The sequence below is a fragment of the Oncorhynchus keta genome, unplaced genomic scaffold, assembly GCF_023373465.1.
Source record: "Oncorhynchus keta strain PuntledgeMale-10-30-2019 unplaced genomic scaffold, Oket_V2 Un_scaffold_20273_pilon_pilon, whole genome shotgun sequence".
In the NCBI taxonomy this organism is placed as follows: Eukaryota; Metazoa; Chordata; class Actinopteri; order Salmoniformes; family Salmonidae; genus Oncorhynchus; species Oncorhynchus keta.
In genome coordinates, this window is record NW_026290856.1 from 131,901 (window position 1) to 140,000 (window position 8,100).

The 8,100-nt window shown below is 46.6% G+C and overlaps 1 pseudogene; it reads right to left on the minus strand.

Annotated features, from left to right (window-relative positions):
• Positions 1-5,345: 5,345 nt before the first annotated feature.
• The window catches only part of LOC127928045 (FH1/FH2 domain-containing protein 3-like), a 46,793-nt pseudogene continuing 44,038 nt past the window's right edge, over positions 5,346-8,100 (minus strand).

Here is an 8,100-nt window from a genome sequence, read left to right on the forward strand (position 1 = left end):
AGACCACTACTCCTGACCGTAGCATTCTATTAAAGACCACTACTCCTGACCGTAGCATTCTGTGAAAGATGACTACTCCTGACTGTAGCATTCTGTGAAAGACGACTACTCCTGACTGTAGCATTCTGTGAAAGACGACTACTCCTGACTATCATTCTGTGAAAGACAACTACTCCTGACTATCATTCTGTGAAAGATGACTACTCCTGACTGCAGCATTCTGTGAAAGATGACAACTCCTGACTAACATTCTGTGAAAGATGACTACTCTTGACCGTAGCATTCTGTGAAAGACCACTACTCCTGACCGTAGCATTCTGTGAAAGACCACTACTCCTGACAGTAGCATTCTGTGAAAGACAACTACTCTTGACCGTAGCATTCTGTGAAAGACCACTACTCCTGACCGTAGCATTCTGTGAAAGACCACTACTCCTGACAGTAGCATTCTGTGAAAGACCACAACTCCTGACTGCAGCATTCTGTGAAAGACGACAACTCCTGACTAACATTCTGTGAAAGATGACTACTCTTGACCGTAGAATTCTGTGAAAGACCACTACTCCTGACCGTAGCATTCTGTGAAAGACCACTACTCCTGACAGTAGCATTCTGTGAAAGACCACTACTCCTGACTGTAGTATTCTGTGAAAGACCACTACTCCTGACCGTAGCATTCTGTGAAAGACGACTACTCCTGACCGTAGCATTCTGTTAAAGACCACTACTCCTGACCGTAGCATTCTGTGAAAGACCACTACTCCTGACCGTAGCATTCTGTGAAAGACCACTACTCCTGACCGTAGCATTCTGTGAAAGACCACTACTCCTGACTGCAGCATTCTGTGAAAGATGACTACTCCTGACTATTATTCTGTGAAAGATGACTACTCCTGACTGCAGAATTCTGTGAAAGATGACTACTCCTGACTATCATTCTGTGAAAGATGACTACTCCTGACTGCAGCATTCTGTGAAAGATGACTACTCCTGACCGTAGCATTCTGTGAAGGACCACTACTCCTGACCGTAGCATTCTGTGAAAGATGACAACTCCTGACTATCACTCTGTGAAAGATGACTACTCTTGACCGTAGAATTCTGTGAAAGACCACTACTCCTGACCGTAGCATTCTGTGAAAGACCACTACTCCTGACCGTAGCATTCTGTGAAAGACCACTACTCCTGACCGTAGCATTCTGTGAAAGACCACTACTCCTGACCGTAGCATTCTGTGAAAGACCACTACTCCTGACCGTAGCATTCTGTGAAAGACCACTACTCTTGACCGTAGCATTCTGTGAAAGACGACTACTCTTGACCGTAGCATTCTGTGAAAGACCACTACTCCTGACCGTAGCATTCTGTGAAAGACCACTACTCCTGACCGTAGCATTCTGTGAAAGACCACTACTCCTGACCGTAGCATTCTGTGAAAGACCACTACTCCTGACCGTAGCATTCTGTGAAAGACCACTACTCCTGACCGTAGCATTCTGTGAAAGACCACTACTCCTGACCGTAGCATTCTGTGAAAGACCACTACTCCTGACCGTAGCATTCTGTGAAAGACCACTACTCTTGACCGTAGCATTCTGTGAAAGACGATAGCATCCTGTGAAAGTTTGAGACAGTTTACTACTAGAGCCACAAGGCAATGTAACCCAACACAATCGCAGTGAAAGAATAACATTGGTACAGTAGACGGTATGCTTGAAGATGTTTGTTTTTTATTCAGTTGGGAAACACGATAAAACACTATTAAAATAAGATCTCAATTAGGCATTATTACAACCATTTGAGCATTTAGTTACAGTTTGCCGTCGCTCCTGTGTCCACACAGGCACACACATGGTTCCATAACACGGCCATCTTGTCCTCAGACACACACATGGTTCCATAACACGGCCATCTTGTCCACAGACACACACATGGTTCCATAACACGGCCATCTTGTCCTCAGACACACACATGGTTCCATAACACGGCCATCTTGTCCACACAGACACACACATGGTTCCATAATAGAGCCATCTTGTCCACACAGACACACACATGGTTCCATAACACGGCCATCTTGTCCACACAGACACACACATGGTTCCATAACACGGCCATCTTGTCCACACAGACACACACATGGTTCCATAATAGAACCATCTTGTGCTCAGCTTAGATCGTAACAATAGAAAGGTCACTTTAATTCTCTATTTAAAAACTTTGTAACAGCAGGCAGAACACTGTGTCGTACAATAACAGGAAGGTTCAAATACATTTCAAACAGGGTTCAATAAGGAGAAAACATTCAGAGAGGAGGAAGAGGGTTCAATAAGGAGAAAACATTCAGAGAGGAGGAAGAGGGGTTAATAAGGAGAAAACATTCAGAGAGGAGGAAGAGGGGTTAATAAGGAGAAAACATTCAGAGAGGAGGAAGAGGGGTTAATAAGGAGAAAACATTCAGAGAGGAGGAAGAGGGGTTAATAAGGAGAAAACATTCAGAGAGGAGGAAGAGGGGTTAATAAGGAGAAAACATTCAGAGAGGAGGAAGAGGGGTTTAATAAGGAGAAAACATTCAGAGAGGAGGAAGAGGGGTTAATAAGGAGAAAACATTCAGAGAGGAGGAAGAGGGGTTAATAAGGAGAAAACATTCAGAGAGGAGGAAGAGGGGTTAATAAGGAGAAAACATTCAGAGAGGAGGAAGAGGGGTTAATAAGGAGAAAACATTCAGAGAGGAGGAAGAGGGGTTAATAAGGAGAAAACATTCAGAGAGGAGGAAGAGGGGGTTAATAAGGAGAAAACATTCAGAGAGGAGGAAGAGGGGTTAATAAGGAGAAAACATTCAGAGAGGAGGAAGAGGGGTTAATAAGGAGAAAACATTCAGAGAGGAGGAAGAGGGGGTTAATAAGGAGAAAACATTCAGAGAGGAGGAAGAGGGGTTAATAAGGAGAAAACATTCAGAGAGGAGGAAGAGGGGTTAATAAGGAGAAAACATTCAGAGAGGAGGAAGAGGGGTTAATAAGGAGAAAACATTCAGAGAGGAGGAAGAGGGGTTAATAAGGAGAAAACATTCAGAGAGGAGGAAGAGGAAGAGGGGAAGGGGGGGGTGTTTAACATATGTGCCTCAGAATAGGGACAGAAGTGGGGTACGTTTTAAAATGGTACCCTTCTCTCCCTACATATTGCAGTACTTTTAAACAGAGCCCTATGGGCTCTAGTCAAAAGTAGTGTACTAGTGTATATAGGGAATAGGGTGCGATTTGGGACACCGGCGTGGAACTACTGTATATAGGGAATAGGGTGTGATTTGGGACTGTATATAGGGAATAGGGTGTGATATGGGACTGTATATAGGGAATAGGGTGTGATATGGGACTGTATATAGGGAAGAGGGTGTGATATGGGACTGTATATAGGGAATAGGGTGTGATTTGGGACTGTATATAGGGAATAGGGTGTGATATGGGACTGTATATAGGGAAAAGGGTGTGATATGGGACTGTATATAGGGAATAGGGTGTGATATGGGACACAGCCGTGGAACTACTGTATATAGGGAATAGGGTGTGATTTGGGACTGTATATAGGGAATAGGGTGTGATTTGGGACTGTATATAGGGAATAGGGTGTGATTTGGGACTGTATATAGGGAATAGGGTGTGATATGGGACTGTATATAGGGAATAGGGTGTGATTTGGGACTGTATATAGGGAATAGGGTGTGATATGGGACTGTATATAGGGAATAGGGTGTGATATGGGACTGTATATAGGGAATAGGGTGTGATATGGGACTGTATATAGGGAATAGGGTGTGATATGGGACTGTATATAGGGAATAGGGTGTGATATGGGACTGTATATAGGGAATAGGGTGTGATATGGGACTGTATATAGGGAATAGGGTGTGATATGGGACTGTATATAGGGAATAGGGTGTGATATGGGACTGTATATAGGGAAGAGGGTGTGATATGGGACTGTATATAGGGAATAGGGTGTGATATGGGACTGTATATAGGGAATAGGGTGTGATATGGGACACAGCCGTGGAACTACTGTATATAGGGAATAGGGTGTGATTTGGGACTGTATATAGGGAATAGGGTGTGATTTGGGACTGTATATAGGGAATAGGGTGTGATTTGGGACTGTATATAGGGAATAGGGTGTGATATGGGACTGTATATAGGGAATAGGGTGTGATATGGGACTGTATATAGGGAATAGGGTGTGATATGGGACACAGCCATTGGAGTACATATATCTACAGGAAATAGTGAATGTGTAAACAACATGCAGTAGACCAGTGGGACTGTATATAGGGAACACCTGGGACAATAGGGGAATAGGGTGTGATATGGGACTCAATAGTGGACACAGGTACACACACTGTCAATAGGGACCTAGGGTACACACAGGACACACCTAGGGAATACACACCTGATATGGGTACAGCCAGTGGAGTACCTAGAACAAACATATATCTACAGGAAACCTCAATAACACATGCATAGACACACACACCTCAATACACACACCTCAATACACACAGGTACACACACCTCAATACACACAGGTATACACACCTCAATACACACAGGTATACACACCTCAATACACACAGGTATACACACCTCAATACACACAGGTACACACACCTCAATACACACAGGTATACACACCTCAATACACACAGGTACACACACCTCAATACACACAGGTATACACACCTCAATACACACAGGTATACACAGGTATGCACACCTCAATACACACAGGTATTAACAACCCAATACACAGGTACACACACCTCAATACACACAGGTATACACACCTCAATACACACAGGTACACACACAGGTATACACACCTCAACATACTGTAATGAGACAGGAACAAGCCCAAAGCATTGTGGGAGGGGCGGGGGTACTGTAGTGAGACAGGAACAAGCCCAAAGCATTGTGGGAGGGGCGGGGGGGGCTACTGTAGTGAGACAGGAACAAGCCCAAAGCATTGTGGGAGGGGCGGGGGGGGCTACTGTAGTGAGACAGGAACAAGCCCAAAGCATTGTGGGAGGGGCGGGGGGCTACTGTAGTGAGCACCAGCATGTCCTTCCTACATGTACTGTCTCTTCTTTCTGTCAAATCAGGACTTTCTACGACCCAGGCCCTCGGTACAGGTATCGGAATCAGGCCTTTGGTGTGTCTGGTAGTGCTGTGTGTGGTACGAGCTTCATCCTTCCTCTTCATGGCTGGTGTGTCTGGTAGTGCTGTGTGTGGTACGAGCTTCATCCTTCCTCTTCATGGGGCTGGTGTCTCAGTCTGTCTGTGTAGGTCTCTCTGTGTGTTCAGAGCTTGTCTCCAGTCTGTGTAGATCTCTCTCTGTGTGTTCAGAGCTTGTCTCCAGTCTGTGTAGGTCTCTCTCTGTGTGTTCAGAGCTTGTCTCCAGTCTGTGTAGGTCTCTCTCTGTGTGTTCAGAGCTTGTCTCCAGTCTGTGTAGGTCTCTCTGTGTGTTCAGAGCTTGTCTCCAGTCTGTGTAGGTCTCTCTGTGTGTTCAGAGCTGGTCTCCAGTCTGTGTAGGTCTCTCTGTGTGTTCAGAGCTTGTCTCCAGTCTTGTTGCTGAGTCCCAGAGCCTGAACCACGTCAACACTTAGTCCGCTCTTCAGTGTCCTCCTCACTGCAACACACAGAAACACCATGTCAAACTAAATGAGAACAATGCACACACACGTTACCACGGCAACGCACCGTCTCAGGGATAAACAACAACCACATATCCATTTCACACCTCCCACTGGTCCGGGAGGACCACGATAGACCAGGGCCCTATTCCCTATATAGTGGTACTACTATAGACCAGAGCCCTATTCCCTATATAGTGGTACTACTATAGACCAGAGCCCTATTCCCTATATAGTGGTACTACTATAGACCAGAGCCCTATTCCCTATATAGTGGTACTACTATAGACCAGAGCCCTATTCCCTATATAGTGGTACTACTATAGACCAGAGCCCTATTCCCTATATAGTGGTACTACTTTAGACCAGGGCTCGATAGGGTGCCATTTTGTGAAGGTTCTTGTTCACGTTACTGAGACGTCAGGATGTCAGTTGAGAACAGAACAGGTATCAGTTCTTCATTTTCTGGGAGAATGAAAAGCTGGGTATTTACTATATAGTGTCTGATATCTTTAGCGAGGAACTAACAACAGAGATATTATGGGCCCGGGGAGATAACGCTCTGTTGTCCAGATAAACCTCTGTTATGGACACATATCATACTGTGGATGGGACACACAGAGGACATAGAGACACAGACAGGGACAAAAGGGCTTATCCCTTAGTGGTACAGGAGGTTCAATGTTGACGTTAGATGGAAGACTGTCGTCACCAAGGATGTCAGTTGGAACAGAACAGGTATCAGTTCTAGTAGGATTTACTGGAGGGAAGACTACAGAGTGGAGGGGTAGTCACCAAGCCTCGTAGGACTCTAGTAGGACTACAGAGTGGAGGGAAGACAGTAGTCACCAAGCCTCGTCTAGTAGGACTACAGAGTAGGGAAGACAGTCACCAAGCCTCGTCTAGTAGGACTACAGAGTGGAGGGAAGACGGTAGTCACAACAGAGGACTACAGAGTGGAGGGAAGACGGTAGTCACCAAGCCTCGTCTAGTAGGACTACAGAGTGGAGGGAAGACAGTAGTCACCAAGCCTCGTCTAGTTACAGAGTGGAGTCACAATCAGTAGGACTACAGAGTGGATGGGACAGTCACCAAGCCTCATCTAGTAGGACTACAGAGTGGAGGGACAAAGTAGTCACCAAGCCTCGTCTAGTAGGACTACAGAGTGGAGGGAAGACAGTAGTCACCAAGCCTCGTCTAGTAGGACTACAGAGTGGAGGGAAGACAGTAGTCACCAAGCCTCGTCTAGTAGGACTACAGAGTGGAGGGAAGACAGTAGTCACCAAGCCTCGTCTAGTAGGACTACAGAGTGGAGGGAAGACGGTAGTCACCAAGCCTCGTCTAGTAGGACTACAGAGTGGAGGGAAGACGGTAGTCACCAAGCCTCGTCTAGTAGGACTACAGAGTGGAGGGAAGACGGTAGTCACCAAGCCTCGTCTAGTAGGACTACAGAGTGGAGGGAAGACAGTAGTCACCAAGCCTCGTCTAGTAGGACTACAGAGTGGAGGGAAGACGGTAGTCACCAAGCCTCGTCTAGTAGGACTACAGAGTGGAGGGAAGACGGTAGTCACCAAGCCTCGTCTAGTAGGACTACAGAGTGGAGGGAAGACGGTAGTCACCAAGCCTCGTCTAGTAGGACTACAGAGTGGAGGGAAGACAGTAGTCACCAAGCCTCGTCTAGTAGGACTACAGAGTGGAGGGAAGACAGTCACCAAGCCTCGTCTAGTAGGACTACAGAGTGGAGGGAAGACGGTAGTCACCAAGCCTCGTCTAGTAGGACTACAGAGTGGAGGGAAGACGGTAGTCACCAAGCCTCGTCTAGTAGGACTACAGAGTGGAGGGAAGACAGTAGTCACCAAGCCTCGTCTAGTAGGACTACAGAGTGGAGGGAAGACGGTAGTCACCAAGCCTCGTCTAGTAGGACTACAGAGTGGAGGGAAGACAGTAGTCACCAAGCCTCGTCTAGTTGGACTACAGAGTGGTGGAAGACAGTAGTCAGCAAGCCTCGTCTAGTAGGACTACAGCTGGATGGACTGGTAGTCACCAAGCCTCGTCTCTAGGACTACAGCTGGATGGACTGGTAGTCACAAGCCTCTCTAGTAGGACTACAGAGTGGAGGAAGACAGTAGTCACCAAGCCTCGCTAGTAGGACTACAGGTGGAGGGTACAGTAGTCACTCAAGCCTCAGCTGTAGGACTACAGAGTGGAGGAAGACAGTAGTCACCAAGCCTCAGCTAGTAGGACTACAGAGTGGAGGGAAGACAGTAGCAAGCCTCGTCTAGTAGGACTACAGAGTGGAGGGAAGACGGTAGTCAGCAAGCCTCTAGTAGGACTACAGAGTGAGGGGACTGGTAGTCACAAGTCTAGTAGGACTACAGAGTGGAGGGAAGACAGTAGTCACCAAGCCTGTCTAGTGGAC